The sequence below is a fragment of the Bombina bombina genome, chromosome 5 (assembly GCF_027579735.1).
Source record: "Bombina bombina isolate aBomBom1 chromosome 5, aBomBom1.pri, whole genome shotgun sequence".
Classification (NCBI taxonomy): Eukaryota; Metazoa; Chordata; class Amphibia; order Anura; family Bombinatoridae; genus Bombina; species Bombina bombina.
In genome coordinates, this window is record NC_069503.1 from 249283205 (window position 1) to 249300284 (window position 17080).

A 17080-nucleotide genomic window follows, 5' to 3' on the forward strand; every position below is an offset into this window, starting at 1 on the left:
AAAGGTAAAGTGAAGTTTTTTTTTTTTTACAGTACAATGACCCTTTAACATTCTAAAAAATGTAAGAACAGTGAATGAGATTGTTTTTCATATAGTTGCAGCAGTTTTGCACCATTGTTGTTGCACCTTCACTATAATGTATAACCCCCATACCTCTGTGTTTTGGCATCAGAATGAGAAACACTTTCAAGTACTGCAGAGAATGCAAAATGCACCAAACCCAAAGTAAATAATCTTTTCTTTCTATCTTACAAAGCAGTAATGTGTATCCAAGCACAGCCGTCTGTCAGACAGCCTGAAATATCCCTCAGTACATTTCCCGAGTACATTGGTTTTACTGAAATTCTACTAGATAATAAGACATATGTTCAGTGTTTACTTCACTCATTTCTGTACAATTACTGAAATACGTTTTTATAGAGCAAACAGACATAAAAAGTTAAAGGGATATGAAACCCAAAACTTTTCTTCTGTGAGTCAGACAGAACATAATATTTTTAAAAAAAGTTTCCAGTTTTCTTCTATTATCAAATTTACTTCATTCCCATTATATTCTGTGTTAAAGAGATACCTAGAGCGCATGGATCACTAGATGGCAGGAAATAGTGCTGCCATCTATCGCTCTTGAAAATAGATAACATTCTTGCAAAACTGCTGCCATCTAGTGCTCTTGAAAATAGATACATTTCTTGCAAAACTGCTGCTATCTAGTGCTCTTGAAAATAGATAACATACTTGCAAAACTGCTGCCATCTAGTGCTCTTGAAAATAGATAAATTTCTTGCAAAACTGCTGCCATCTAGTGCTCTTGAAAATAGATACATTTCTTGCAAAACTGCTGCCATCTAGTGCTCTTGAAAATAGATAACATTCTTGCAAAACTGCTGCCATCTAGTGCTCTTGAAAATAGATACATTTCTTGCAAAACTGCTGCCATCTAGTGCTCTTGAAAATAGATAACATTCTTGCAAAACTGCTGCCATCTAGTGCTCTTGAAAATAGATACATTTCTTGCAAAACTGCTGCTATCTAGTGCTCTTGAAAATAGATAACATACTTGCAAAACTGCTGCCATCTAGTGCTCTTGAAAATAGATACATTTCTTGCAAAACTGCTGCTATCTAGTGCTCTTGAAAATAGATAACATACTTGCAAAACTGCTGCCATCTAGTGCTCTTGAAAATAGATACATTTCTTGCAAAACTGCTGCTATCTAGTGCTCTTGAAAATAGATAACATACTTGCAAAACTGCTGCCATCTAGTGCTCTTGAAAATAGATACATTTCTTGCAAAACTGCTGCCATCTAGTGCTCTTGAAAATAGATACATTTCTTGCAAAACTGCTGCCATCTAGTGCTCTTGAAAATAGATAACATTCTTGCAAAACTGCTGCCATCTAGTGCTCTTGAAAATAGATAAATTTCTTGCAAAACTGCTGCCATCTAGTGCTCTTGAAAATAGATACATTTCTTGCAAAACTGCTGCCAAATAGTGCTCCAGAAATGAGCAGGCTCCTAAGCATACGTCTCTGCTTTTCAACAAAATATTGATAATAGAAATAAATTAGAATGTTGTTTAAAATCTCTATTTGATATATATATATATATATATATATATATATATATATATATATATATATATATATATATATATATATATATATATATACACTTTACTGTTTCAGATTTGAAAAAGCAGGATTATTAGGTTACTATCTGAACTCATCCCTGGCTCTGTTTAATGACATTAAAGCAAAACAATCAATTCTGCATATGAAAGAGAAGAATTTAAAGATGCTTATTAATGCATCTTTTCAACAAATGATACCAAAACATCAAAATAAATTTGATCATAGAAGTAAACTGAAAAGTCATAAAATTGAATGCTCTATCAAAACCATGAAAGTTTCATTTTGATTTTACTTTCCCTTTAATTGTGAAGCTTGTGTAGACTATATATTGCTGGACAATGTAATGGATCCTGGGGAACAATATAATTAATTAGAGAAACACCACATAAATGATGGTCCTTATGGTATAAACAGTAGAAGCAGCAGATAACACTGGAAGATATCAGGGTGATTTCCATCCTGTCCTGTGAGAGAAACATCTGCATTCCCAGGAGTCTATTTACTTGGTCTATCTACTATACAACGTACAGATTTGATACAACTTTACTAGGCCTTAGTAAGCTTTAGTAGGCTTGTGCATTTGTTTTGTTATAAATGTGATTTTGTAAAAAAATGAATGCACTAACTAAATTTAAAGAAAGAGAAGAAATACTGATGAAATGTGTCAGTATTTGTTTGCATTAAATTACCTTCACGGGTTAAATACTTAAAGGGACACTCAGGTTAAATTTAAATTTTCATGATTCAGATACAGCATGTAATTTTAAACAACTTTCCAATTTACTTCCATTAAAAAAAATGTGCACAGTCTTTTATATTTACAATTTTAAGTCACCAGATCCTACTGAACATGTGCAAGAATTCACAGACTATACGTATATGCATTTGTGATTGGCTGATTGCTGTCACATGGTACAAGGGGAGTGGAAATATACATAACTTTGAAATTTGTTATAAAAAAATCTACTACTTATTTGAAGTTCAGACTAAGTGCTATTGCATTGTCTTGTTATCTTGCATTTGTTGATTATGCAAATCTAATGTTTTGACTGGTCCTTTAAAGACTAAGCGCAACATTTAATGAAAACAAATGTAAATGTTTCACGAATATTTAGGATTTATTTAGATTAAAATTAAACAAATACCAAATAGTGCAGCAGAAGAATATTCTGATTTTTCTAAATATTCATTCAGAAAGATTTGGACAAACTGAATTTTTTGCTGCGGCACAAGTCTAAACTTTAGTCTAAGGAAATCAACACAATACAATGCAGATACAACAGGCAGCATCCATAGCTAGTCCTGATTAATTTCTCAAACCATTCCAAAATTAATCACCATTAGAAACAGAGTACCCGAGGCAACAATTATTCTATTATTCACTTCCTGCTTAATAAATATCACAATGTATCACCCAACAGAATGCGCCACATCTTCCTGCACGTAAAAATGCTTTCCTCAAGGACCATGCAGCACGTAGATGATAATATCACTGTACAAAACTTATAATGTATAGATCAAGCTTTCCTATAATGTGCCTATATTTAAATAATAATATTATTTCCATGGTCCACTTCAGATTTATTTATCAGATATTCTATAAACTGCAATGCAATATCAATACATTCAATCTATTAATTAAAATGACAGAAAAATTACTTATTTGTAAGGTTTGTAGACTACTAGGAAAATCAGCCTTCTCATATAGAAATGTTCCAAATGTTCGATGTCCACCTACACACACATAGGCACACACGCACACATAGGCACACACGCACACATAGGCACACACGCACACATAGGCACACACACACACACATAGGCACACACGCACACACATAGGCACACACGCACACATAGGCACACACACACATAGGCACACACGCACACATAGGCACACACACACACACATAGGCACACACATAGGCACGCACGCACACACAGACACACACACACACACACATAGAAGCACACATACATACACACACATACACACGCACGCACACACACATACACACGCACACACACAAGCACACATACACACACTCACACATACACACACACATAGAAGCAAACACATACACACGCACACACACACACACATACACACACATACACACGCACACATACACACACACGCATAGAAGCAAACACATACACATGCTCACACATACACACGCACACACGCGCACACACACACACACACAGAAGCACACACACATACACGCATACACACACGCATATAGAATCACACATGCACAAACATACATGCACACATACACACACACACATAAATCAATATATTGTTTCTTTGTTTTTCTTGTGATGCATCAACATATTATGCAGCGGTATACAAGTCTCACAATAGACAAGGATAAACAACAGACTGACTAGATAGCCCAGCACCCTGTCAAACAAATTATAAATCCCATAGTCATATTTTCATTTTATTAACCCACTGTTTGCCAGTTAGGGCTACCACACATTGCCTAACAATATAGTAAACAAGCATAGTGTGTAGCAATATTCATGTAGTAAAGTTTCATTACATTTACACAGTGCAGGGACCAAATAAAAATAAAAGTTTACATTTGCTTTTATACATTAAGAACCACAGCTCTGACTTTAAACACTGGGAGGAAAACTCAGAGCTCTTATACTTTAATTCCATCTAAAAAATGTAAAGGCATAACATACCCATTAAATGCACTTCCTGCCTTGTCTGTGCCTGTCTATTAACAGTTACTCTTCCCTACAGCTTTAATACACAGAGTGCTTTATAAGTCTTGCACTAGCACAGTGCACAAGCAGAATTAGAAGAAAATTAGTTACTTATTAAAAAAAGGGATTTTCAAAGTAAGATCGTGTTTACCTATGGTTAGAGTCTCAGGTGTCGGCCAGAAAAGGTTGCAAATCCAGATTCCATTTGTGGAGCTGACGGTTTCATTCCTCCAAAGCTGTCAGGTAAAAACTGGCCCATCTCCCTCCTGTGCTTGCTTGAAAACTGCTTCCAGCCTATTGGGAGTTTTTAAAGCTGTAACATGTTTCTTCTGCTGCCTTAACATGCTCTCCCAACCGTGACATCATAACATCACCATAGTTACTCTAACCCCACCTGTCAGGCTACGTACAGAAGGAATTTGTCTCACTTTGTAGCCAATGTAAAGCTAGCAATTGTTAATTAAGTTTTTTTTGTTCATAAATCTAATTAAGTATGCTGCTTCCTGAGGTGATAACTCCTCACTCAGAGTCTGAAGTGCATTTCCCTTGCATGAGGATCTGATGAGTCTTCAGTAAGGGCCACTGGTCCTGAATGGAACAATAGTTGTTCTTTATCTGCCCCTCCCTGTCTGGCAAATGCATTTATCTGTTGGCCTGTGCCGCTAGATTGATCTGCTAGACAAGGGGAAGGTTCAACGGCTCTGCTCTGGCAGGTTTCTCACTCTTGTGTAACTTCTGGTCAAAACTTCACATGTATCAAGAATATTTTGTCATTAGCTGTGCTCCAGTATCCATTAGACAAAAAAAATCATCTGCACAACCCAAAGAAACTTCAAAGTATGAATTGTAAGGAACATGTTTAATTAAATCCCCCTTTGCATTAAATAAGGACCCTACTGTTTTGGGAATAAACCAAATGATAGTATGAAATATAAGCCATGCAAAGTCATATTTTTTTTTTTAGTTTTAAAATAAACCCACTTGAAGGCACAAAACAACAAAAGGTACAACAGAACTGAAATCTGTGTGATCATACACCTCAAGACCTCATTGCCATGATATATTGTGTATGTATCATAGATTCTAACCCAAACTGTTTTACTTACTAGTTTTACTGTATGTTGTCTGAACTTGAGATCACCAATATGTTCTCCTTGAAATAGCAATGTTTTGCAGCTTAATTTGGCAAGGAGTTAAAGGGACACACAATTCAAAATTAAACTTTCATGGTTCAGACAGATTGTGGAATCTTTTTTTTTTTTTTTATATATACATTTTTATTGGATTTTCAGCATGTTAACACAAAAATTTGTTTCTCTTACATTGTCTCATTAAACTTCCCCAAATACATTGTCATAGTATAGTCAAAAAGCACAAGGGGAGATGAAAAAAAACAAACAAAACAAGACAAAAAAAAAAACCAGAAGAAACATAACCAATTAAACAAACAAAACCTCATAAGAACCATTTTATCTTTAAGTCCTTACCCATTTTGAATCCTTCTTGTCTTAAAATATTTTATATAAAGAAGAAGAAAGAAAAAAAAAACAACAACAAAAAAAAAACATTTTGATTCCTAAATAGAGGGTAAGGACTCGATTTAATCTTTCATCCTGTTTTTGACCATGTGATAACAACATTATTATCTTATCTCAGAGAGGGGGGAAAAAGGGGGGAGAGGGAGGGTGAGAAAAAAAAAAAACAACGGAGGGAAAAAAAACAAAAAAAAACACACACCTTAATAATTGTCTACAATCAATTAAATAGCTCCAATTGGGAGATATATCATTTTTCCCTTCCTTTTTCTTTACCACACACCCAGTATAACTAGTTCTGAATGTCTGAATGGGTAAACTAAGTGATCAATTTCTTGTTTTGACAAAGTTTTTATGAATGCAGACCATTTTTGAAAAAAGCTACATACACTACTTGTGTCATATAGTTTTGTGTTATATTGCTCTAGAATACATTGTTTTTTTATAGAATTAATTATTTCTGGGATAGACGGAGCAGACACCTCCTTCCATTTCTTGAAAATCATATACCTAGTTGCTAAAATAGCCATATTAACAATTTTTTTTTTATCTGTTAAAATTCTTGGGTCTAACTTAAGAGATATTATCTCTATGAATGATAGATCCAGATGGGAGACTCCGACCCTTTTATTTAACCAATATTCCAGTTTCTTCCACATCGATTTTAATTTTGGGCAATCCCATATCATATGTTTTAAGTTAGCCGCCTTTAGTAAGCATTTCGGGCATTTATTAAATTGAGGGTTCCCCCATCTATGCCCTTTCTCGGGGGTATAATAGGTCAAGTATAAGAGTTTTATATGGGATTCCCGCCAGGTTGCAGAGAGGGTTGTTCGTCTGACCTCTGATATAGATGTCTGTATATAGTCTGCCTCCACTTGCTCCTGAGGTAAATTGGGCGCCCACTTAGCTTCAATACTTGATAAATTATTTCTCCCTTTTTCTGAAATCAGAATTTGATAACAGTATGTAATTGTTAATCTTCCCTTTTTGGCCTGATTCAGCCAGTTCTCCAATGGTCCTAGTGACCAGTCCCATCCTGAATGATTTATCAATTTCCAGATATAATGCCTAGCCTGTAAATAAACATAAAATTCCTTATGGGAGATATCAAACTCTGTTCTTAAGTCAGCAAAAGTTTTAATAAACCTCCCTGGAATATCTATTAATTGTATTACTTTATCTAGACCCGCCATTTGCCATCTTTGCAGTGGGGTTGATTGCAGGCCCATTATTAGATGGGGATTCCCTTTCAATGGTAAATACTTGGAAGTTTTTTTATCTATTTTCAGATTGTTACATAACTTTGACCAAGCTTTAATTGGGGTAATAATAGCTTTAAGTTTCTTAATTGCCCTTGGCAACTCTTCTAATTCGATATGTATTAATGCTATTGGGAGATATGGAGAAGTTATATTTCTTTCTAGATCATTGTCCGTTACATAATCTTTAAGGGAAACCCAATCAATTACAATTCTCGCCAGTCCCGCCAAGTTATATAGATAGAGATCTGGTAAGGCTAGGCCTCCTATTTTTTGAGGTAAACTAAGTTTATCTAACGCAATTCTAGGCTTTTTGCCTTGCCAGATAAATTTTCTAAGAGCCATATTTAAAACCTTGACATCTTTAACCTTCAAAAGAACTGGAACATTGTGGAATCTTAATAGACTTTTCATTCTACTTATATTAACAAATGTAATCTATTCTCTTAGTATTTTGTTGAAAAGGATACTTAGGTAGGCTGAGGAGCAGCAATGCACTACTGGGAACCAGTGGTGGACCTACTCAACGGAGGGCCCTGGTGCAAAAAAAATTCTGCCCCCCCCCAGGTAACTCAATAAGGAATAGTAATAATATACATGCTGCTCTGTATAATGATTTTGTGGATAGACAGATAAATAAATAAGATAGACCTGCAATCTGCACTAATAAAAGGCTCCCTATGATAGGACTGTACACAGTTTGCACACACCTCTGTATACACTGGCTATTATGACCCCCCCAGCACTTAGGCTCTGGTGCCGCTGCACCTGCTGCACCAATGGTAGTTCCGCCCCTGCTGGGATCTAGCTACTGATTGGTGGCTACAGTTTGCCTCTTTTCACCAGATGTGTTCAGCTAGTTCACAGTAGATTTATGCTGCTCTGCAGCTGACTTTTAATGTGTGTTTAACCCATTTTTAGGGATAAACACAATTATTTGCAAATAACAGTGAAATTATTCAATGTGATAACACATAAGAACATTTTCATTTTGCAGTTTTATGTCTCTTTAAATTGTTTGTATAAGTGAATTCCAAAAGAAGGAGCTGTATGAATTTTTCTATCCTACTAATTAATTCAATATTAAATTAACGGATAGACTAATTTGTCGTGGGTACTTATTTGCATATCAAGTTGGGGATTCACCTCCCAACTGTCCCTATTTGAGAGGGACAGTCCCTTATTCTGAGCCCTGTCCCCCCTCTGAAACAGTCATGTGTCCCTCTTTACAGAATTTCCCTTCCTCTTTACAAATAAGATACTTGTACTACTGCTATAAGTATTATTTAATGGTGTCAATATGATCAGATCAAAAATAAAATGTACTGTTTTTCAATTGTTAATAAACTGTGCAGAGATCATTGACAACTAGGTCTAGTTTAAGTAACCTATATTGTTAGGTCAGGGAGAGAAATGGTGTTTCTTTATTATGTAGGTATCCTGTGAATTGTTAGCAATGATGACAGTTTTTTCCTGTCAGACTAAGCACTGGTTTGGATTAAATGTAAACTTGCTGACCTCCGAGCCTAAATGTACCACAGTGTGATCTACAGAAAGTAGCCTAACAAGCAGAATCCTCAAGCACCCAACACTCTGGGGCCTATGTCTTACAGAACTGCTCTTCTTCATGCCTTCTATAATACCATCTCAGGCAACAATCCCAGCATGGAGACATAACCCCTGGCCTTGTGTTACTACACTGCCCAGATGCACCTCCAATACTGCCCGATTAGGCCACCCAAACCAAACATAGACATATTAAATAGGGGAAGAGCTATAATAACTAGTATTTATATAGCGCCTTTATCCCAGTGGGACTCAAAGCACTTTTTCAGCACTCGCTCTCGAAAATTAACCAAATCGACACATGAATAGTAATAGTTGTTATTATTACCCAATATAATGATACTCATTTTATTGACCTCAGAAGGATGAAGGGCTCAGTAGGCCCTGCTGGGATTTGAACCTGTGACCTTGATTCTTTCAAACATGCATTGTTGTAGTTAGGGAATTTACCAACTGAGCTATCTCACCGGCCTAGACATGGCTGAGTATATTATATATGAGCTCTTGGTAAAGGTTGAGCAAAAGGATCTAGGCAAGGTTAACTGTTGAAATAACTTAACATAATAAACAGGGGGCACCTACCACTGTGGGTTGCTGAGGACAATTAAGAACAGTCTTGAAGTTTATAGGACAAGAATAAAGCTTCTGATGACAAGGTTTTAAAAATAAAATGACTCACACTCACAACTTTGTTGCTTTTTTAGTGGTGGATTTTTGGAAGTTTAGGGTATTTCTATAAACTATCCTGTAAAAGCATAATCTGAAGACAATAGGGCATGTGATTAATGTAAACAACTCACAGGAAATACATGTTTAAAAATTTGAAAACCCACATTATAACGGACTAGTTTTCTTGAGGATATAGCCTTATTTTAGGATAGCTTTAACCAACTACTGTCATATAAGGAATGTAGGGATTAGGCCATGATTAGAATACCTTGCAGGTTGCATTCTTTTCTAAAATATATATTTATTTTTTTAATCAGCAAATGCTGATACAATTATCCATTTCAATTATCTTTAAAGGGACATTAAACACCTCAAGATATTAATATAAATTGTTTAATCACATGTAATAAACTTTCCAATATAGTTTCATTGTTTATTTTGTACTCTTTTCCTGTAATTTAATTATGAGTATTGTAGGCTTTCTAATCAATGTTAATACAAAAAGTTATATATGAGGAGCCACCAATCAGCAGCTAGCTAACAACTCCTAAGCCAACCTAGGTATGCTTTTAAACAAAGGAACTAAGATCACTAAGAAAATTGAATAATAGAAGTAAATTGGAAAGTTGTTTAAAAGTGCATGCTCTATCTGAATTATGAAAGAAAAAATGTGGGTTTCATGTCCCTTCAAAACTTGTTCATAATGTGCTGAAGAGAACTTTGTTAAAATTATTTGTAGGAGAGTTACTGAGCAATTGAATCTCTAAGTAAAATTGTCCCTTTAATTTTCAATCAACAAAGTCATAGTTGCCCTTTGGCTCCCTAGTCTTGGAGAAAAGCCATCAGTTTATTGCTGTTTTGTGGATTAGAATTAATTTGCTTAGAGAAAACAAACCCTGATATGGATTTATTTATGCCACTATACTAGTATGAAACAACAGATTTTTTATAATCATGAGGCCCAAAAAGATTCACTAGTTATACCTAATAAATGCAGAACTAATCATCTGGGGACCTGATCTGGGACAGAACAGCACCTCAACAACAAACTAAAAAATACTCCCCTGTTACAATATTATCACTTGACAATTGGAGGACAATGGCGCATGGCAAGGGGAAGATGCCCGAGTTCTCCTCCAAAATGTCTATTAAATACCTTATCCCAAGGGAATATCGCAAACAGTTAGATAAATGGGAGAATAAGGGTCTTTACAGGGTGGGAGACCTCCTAACGAATAACAAACCACTAACTTTCAACCAGATACAAGATAAATTAGCACCTCTATCACCTAAATGGTACCTATATTTACAAATACTCTCTGCCCTAAACAAATTTATCCCAAATATACGTAAACAACCCAGCACCACACTAGAAAGACTGTGTAGTACACAAGTGAGACCTAGACAATCCATTTCTCAGTTGTACTTGGCATTACAAACTCCAGGGGGTAGCACTAAAACACCTACAATGATTAGATGGGAAGCAGACACTAACTCCACACTAGAGATGCCAGAATGGCAGGACCTTTTTTATTCTTCATGTAAGGGATTAATCAGTGCGGACCTACGAGAGAACAGCTTAAAGACCATCTTTCGGTGGTATTTGACGCCAATTAAAACTTCACACTATACAGCGAGCAGAAGCAGAAACTGTTATAGGGGATGTAATTCAGTTGGTACCTATATGCATATGTGGTGGGAGTGCCCTAGAGTAGCCCACATATGGTCCAAGCTCTCGGCCCATCTCAGCCTCCTCTTAGAGGAGCAGGTGGTGTTATCTGTATCTCAGGGACTGCTGAATGCCCCTTTACCAAATTTTAACAAACACATAAATACTCTTATTAGAATACTCTGCACGATAACGAGGGTGAGTATTGCCAAATATTGGAAGGAGGGAGTACCGACATGGAATGAAATATTAAAAAGATTTAAAATGACATACTCCTTACATGAAGCGGCAGCGATGATGTTAGGCACAACTGACACATTCCACAAGATCTGGTTTTACTGGATACTACATTCAGCCTGAAGACCCCCATCCAACACCATATGCGCAAATAGGGACTCCGATTTCAAAGAGAAATAGGAACAGAGTTAGGTAGAGGGCTGGTGATAACAGGGAAGGTGCGAAGTTAGGGGAATAGATGAGGTACTATAAGTCCCCCACAACCTCAGAGAACAAGGAAAACATAGGAGGACCTGTTTACAAGAAACTGCAGTAATGTACGATTAATAGATCATAATGGACCAAATGTCCTGTTTGTTAGTTCACTTTGTTATTTTTAGTGTTTCCTTTTTTTTATTTCTTCTTTTCTATTCTTTTTTGTAATAAGAATATAAGTTATGTATTGGTAGTCTTTGATGAGAAACATACCAGTATGATGTACTGGCATTGACAATTCAGGGTATATGAAAAAGATCAATGACAAGAATGTGGAATTGATAATGCATTATTCTAGTTACTGTGCATCAGTGCCTGCGCAGAAGATTTTGTAATTAACCGCATAAGACATGTATTATGTTTGAAAATTTTAATTCAATAAAAACTATTTTAACATAAATGCAGAACTATCAAGTCACACTATGATACAGTTGTAAGAGATATCATTGCAAAATCATAATACAAATCAACAAAATCACACTAAAAAAAACCAAAAAAACATTTTGCTATTTTTTTCCTATCCAATCCCTGAAACCTGCAACAGTTGTATTTGTCATTTCTAATCTCTGATGGGGTCCTGTCACAATAAAAACTATATTAAACAATCAAACAATATGAAAATGTTAATATATAAAAATAAATGATATTTATTAACAGAAGGAAAAGAAATAGAACTTTATATAATCATTGATGCATAAATAGATCAGATGTGTAATGATCAAGTGTACAGCTAAAAATCAATATGTAAAAAAACGTAATAAAAGAATATAAAAAAAGGAAATGATGTGCTTCTAAAACATAGTCCCATGCTATTTAGGAACAATGAAACCTGTTTATGATAACATTTTTTACAAATTATAATTGAACCTCACAGCTTCTCCAGAATCAATATAATCTTTTTACTGCTGCTACTGACCTCAGTGTATTTCTGCAGGATTTGGGAGCAGGAGACAGTACATTCTATTTTATAGTTCTAAAGTATGATGCCTTCCTAGTCCTATATTACACGTTTGTTTTATCACAAGTGAATGGTCCTTGGTTGTCTGGGGTGCATGACTCTTCAATGCATCGTTAGTCTCTTGTTGTGAGAATATACAAGGCAAATATGCAGTAAAATTCTTAGAGGTGCAAACACAAATGCTTATTGATTGTGCTCAAGTGATGTTAACACACAATAGCGCTAATATTTTAGTACTTCTGCTTGTAAAAGCCTTTAAAACCGTAATTTTGGTAAAGGGACAGTCTAGTCCAAAAAAAACTTTCATGATTCAGATAAGGTATGTAATTTTAAACAACTTTCCATTTTACTTTTATCACCAAATTTGCTTTGTTCTCTTGGTATTCTTAGTTAAAAGCTAAACCTAGGTTGGCTCATAGGCTCATATGCTAATTTCTTAGACCTTGAAGGCCGCCTATTATCAAAATGCATTTTGACTGTTTTTCACCACTAGAGGGGGCGTTAGTTTATGTGTGCCATATACTGTAGATATCATTGAGATCACGCATGTGGAGTTACCTAGGAGTCAGCACTGATTGGCTAAAATGCAAGTCTGTCAAAATAAATGAAATAAGCAGTCTGCAGAGGTTTGTTTAGATACAAGATAACCACAGAGGTAAAAAGTATATTATTATAACTGTGTGTGTTATGCAAAACTGGGGAATGGGTAACAAAGGGATTATCTTTCTTTTTAAACAATAAAAATCCTGGTGTAGACTGTCCCTTTTAGGAAATGTACATTGTTCTGTAGTTCCAAGACACATGACTTCCTGTACCTATCAACCAATCATGATGTATTCTTTTAATGATGTATTCTTAGACATTTTGGGACAGATTGCAAGGGGGACTAATTAGTATTAATTACGCTAGAAATAAGCTTTTTGAGCTTGTTGGGTTGTGCTCGTATTATGAGTTGAAAGTAAACTGTTTTCGCTTGTGCGCTTACCTGACAAGTGCAAAAAGCCAAACTTGAAATTTTGTGTGTGCGTTCACATATTCCGCCATAGAAGTCAATGGATAAAAAAAAGTGGAAAAAACCTAAGACGCTACTCTCGCATAAACCTGATTGCATATTTTCATTTGAATATGAATATTTCACATTCCAATGTTCTGCACATAACAGAATATGTGAGGTGAGTTGTTGGGCATTAGGTTGTCTATAACTTTATGACATTTGACAAAGGTGTTTTGTAAACACCGAAACGTTATGTCATTTTAACTTTTGGATATACATTAAAAGCTACGTTTTATGTGAACAGTGAGTGCCTTTTTTTCTTCTGGATTTATATATATATATATATACACTGTATATATATATATATATATATATATATATATATATATATATATATATATATATATATATATATATATATATATATATATATATATATATATATATATATATAAAATGTTTTTTTGTACAATATATATCTATACCAAAATATATAGATGATTATATATCAGTATAGATGTGTGTGTATATATATATATATATATATATATATATATATATATATATATATATATATATATATGAATATTTATTTATAAATACATACAACTTATTCTGCTATGTACAGAACATTGGAATGTCAAATATTTACAGTAAATACACACTAACAATTTATTAAATATGAATATTACATAAATATGCTTTTACATGGTTTCATCTACTTAAAGGGCCATGATACCAAAATGTTGAAACACTTGAAAGTGACGCAGCATAGCTGTAAAAAGCCGACTAGAAAATATCACCTGAACATCTATATTTTTAAAAAGGAAGATATTTTACCTCAAATGTCCTAATTATTCAATTTTAAAGGACTTTAAGCCGCAAATCAGTATGTCTGTCCAGGGACCGGCAAGGGTGTGAGCTTCGTGCACACTCATGTTATTTCCCTATTCAGTTTAATGAAGTTTACTATGAAATCTCATGAGAGTTAAGTCAAATCTCATGAGATCACAGTAAAAGAGTTCATGACCTCAGCACTGTTAACGCTGACTGGCTGCAGTTCATTTCTTCATTTTTTTTATTATTTTTTTACCTGCAGCTGGACAGCAGCTGAAGTATAACTTTTTACACAGCACTGTCTCTGCTGAAGTGAGGAAATTGTGAGGTAAAATATCTTCATTTTTTACATAAAGATGCTCAGGTGTTATTTTCCTGTCAGCTTTTTACAGTTATACTGCATCAGTTTCAAGTGATTTAGCATATGAGTATTATGTCCCTTTAACTGCAAAGGGCTCAATGCACTTTGATATAAGTCTATGAGGCCTAGTTATCAAGCCGTCAACCTTAAATACGCTGGAATTCCGCAGCGTATTTGTAGCGAGGCTGATTCGCCTAAGTTATCAAGCCCTACACACCGGCAAAAGTAGAATTTAGTGACGTAAGCTTCGATCCGCTGGACTCCGACACAGATCGATTCTTACGTCACTCCAGATGTTCCGCACACAAGTTCGGCACAATCTGACTACTTTTGCTAGTTATCAAAAAACTAGCAGGTACGCTTGGCACTTTTCCGGCCCAGCGTACCTGGTTTTCAAACCGCCGCCCTGGAGGTGGCGTATCCCATAGGAATCAATGGGAGTCTGACCATAGGGAAAATTCATGTTTGCTGCTGCCCGACATCCCATTGATTCCTATGGGAGCTGTCTACACCTAACACCCTAACATGTACCCCGAGTCTAAACACCCCTAATCAGCCCCCCCCTACACCGCCACAACTAAATAAATGTAGTAGCCCCTAAACCGCCGCTCCCTGAGCCCACCGCAAGCTACATTATACATATTAACCCCTAATCTGTCCCCCCCTACACCGCCGCAACTAAATAAATGTATTACCCCCTAAACTGCCGCTCCCGGAGCCCACTGCAAGCTACATTATACATATTAACCCCTAATCTGTCCCCCCCCTACACCGCTGCAACTAAATAAAGTTATTAACCCCTAAACCACCGCTCACGGACACCACCGCAACTATAATAAATGTATTAACCCCTAAACCGCCGCTCCCGGACACCGCCGCCACCTATATTAAATTTATTAACCCCTAATCTGCCCCCCTACACCGTCGCCACCTATATTACATTTATTAACCCCTATCCTGCCCCCCCCTACACCGCCGCAACCTATAATAAATTTATTAACCCCTATCCTGCCCCCCTACACCGCCACAACTATAATAAAATTATTAACCCCTAAACCTAAGTCTAACCCTAACCCTAACACCCCCCTAACTTAAATATTAATTAAATAAATCTAAATATTATAACTCTTATTAACTAAAGTAATCCTATTTAAAACTAAATACTTCCCTGTAAAATAAACCCTAAGATAGCTACAATGTAATTACATTGTAGCTATCTTAGGATTTATTTTTATTTTTCAGGTAACTTTGTATTTATTTAAGCTAGTTAGAATAGTTATTAAATAGTTATTAACTATTTAATAGCTACCTAGCTAAAATAAATACAAAATTACCTGTAAAATAAATCCTAATCTAAGTTACAATTAAACCTAACACTACACTATCATTTAATTAATTAAATAAATTAGCTACAAATAACTACAATTAAATACAATTAAATAAACTAACTAAAGTACAAAAAATAAAAAAAAACTAAGTTACAAAAAATAAAAAAAATAAGTTACAAACATTTAAAAAATATTACAACAATTTTAAGCTACTTACACCTAATCTAAGCCCCCTAATAAAATAACAAATCCCCCCAAAATAAAAAAATGCCCTACCCTATTCTACATTAAAAAGTTAACAGCTCAATTACCTTACCAGCCTTTAAATGGGCCTTTTGCGGGGCATGCCCCAAAGAAAACAGCTCTTTTGCCTGTAAAATAAAAATACAACCCCCCCAACATTAAAACCCACCACCCACATACCACTACTCTAACCCAAATCCCCCTTAAATAAACCTAACACTACCCCCCTGAAGATCATCCTACCTTTAGCCGTCTTCAGCCAGCCGACCACCGATGGAACCGAAGAGGAGTTCCGGAGCGGTAGAAGTCATCATCCAAGGGGCGCTGAAGAAGTCTTCCATCCGATTGAAGTAATCATCCAAGGGGCGCTGAAGAAGTCTTCCATCCGATTGAAGTCATCATCCAAGGGGCGCTGAAGAAGTCTTCCATCCGATTGAAGTCATCATCCAGGCAGCGTCTTCAATTTTCATCCATCCGGAGCGGAGCCATCTTCAGACGAGCCTATGCGGAGCCATCTTCAGACGAGCCTATGCGGAGCCATCTTCTTCCACCGACGACTGAACGACGAATAATGGTTCCTTTAAGTGACGTCATCCAAGATGGCGTCCCTCGAATTCTGATTGGCTGATAGGATTCTATCAGCCAATCGGAATTAAGGTAGGAAAAATCGGGACAGCCAATAGAATGCGAGCTCAATCTGATTGGCTGATTGGATCAGCCAATCGGATTGAACTTCAATCTGATTGGCTGATTGGATCAGCCAATCAGATTTTTCCTACCTTAATACCGATTGGCTGATAGAATCCTATCAGCC

General features: G+C 35.7%; 1 protein-coding gene across 6 annotated transcripts in view; it reads right to left on the reverse strand.

The window, feature by feature from the left end:
- The window catches only part of KIAA1217 (KIAA1217 ortholog), an 894654-nt gene that overhangs the window by 655589 nt on the left and 221985 nt on the right, over positions 1–17080 (reverse strand). Inside the window, exon 1 of one of the 6 annotated variants that reach the window (XM_053713948.1) lies at positions 4504–4660. The exons of the other annotated variants lie outside the window; for them this stretch is intronic. The gene's annotated coding sequence lies outside the window, so the exon portion shown is untranslated. Of the gene's footprint in view, positions 1–4503; positions 4661–17080 lie in introns of those variants that run through there. 6 annotated transcript variants of the gene reach the window in all.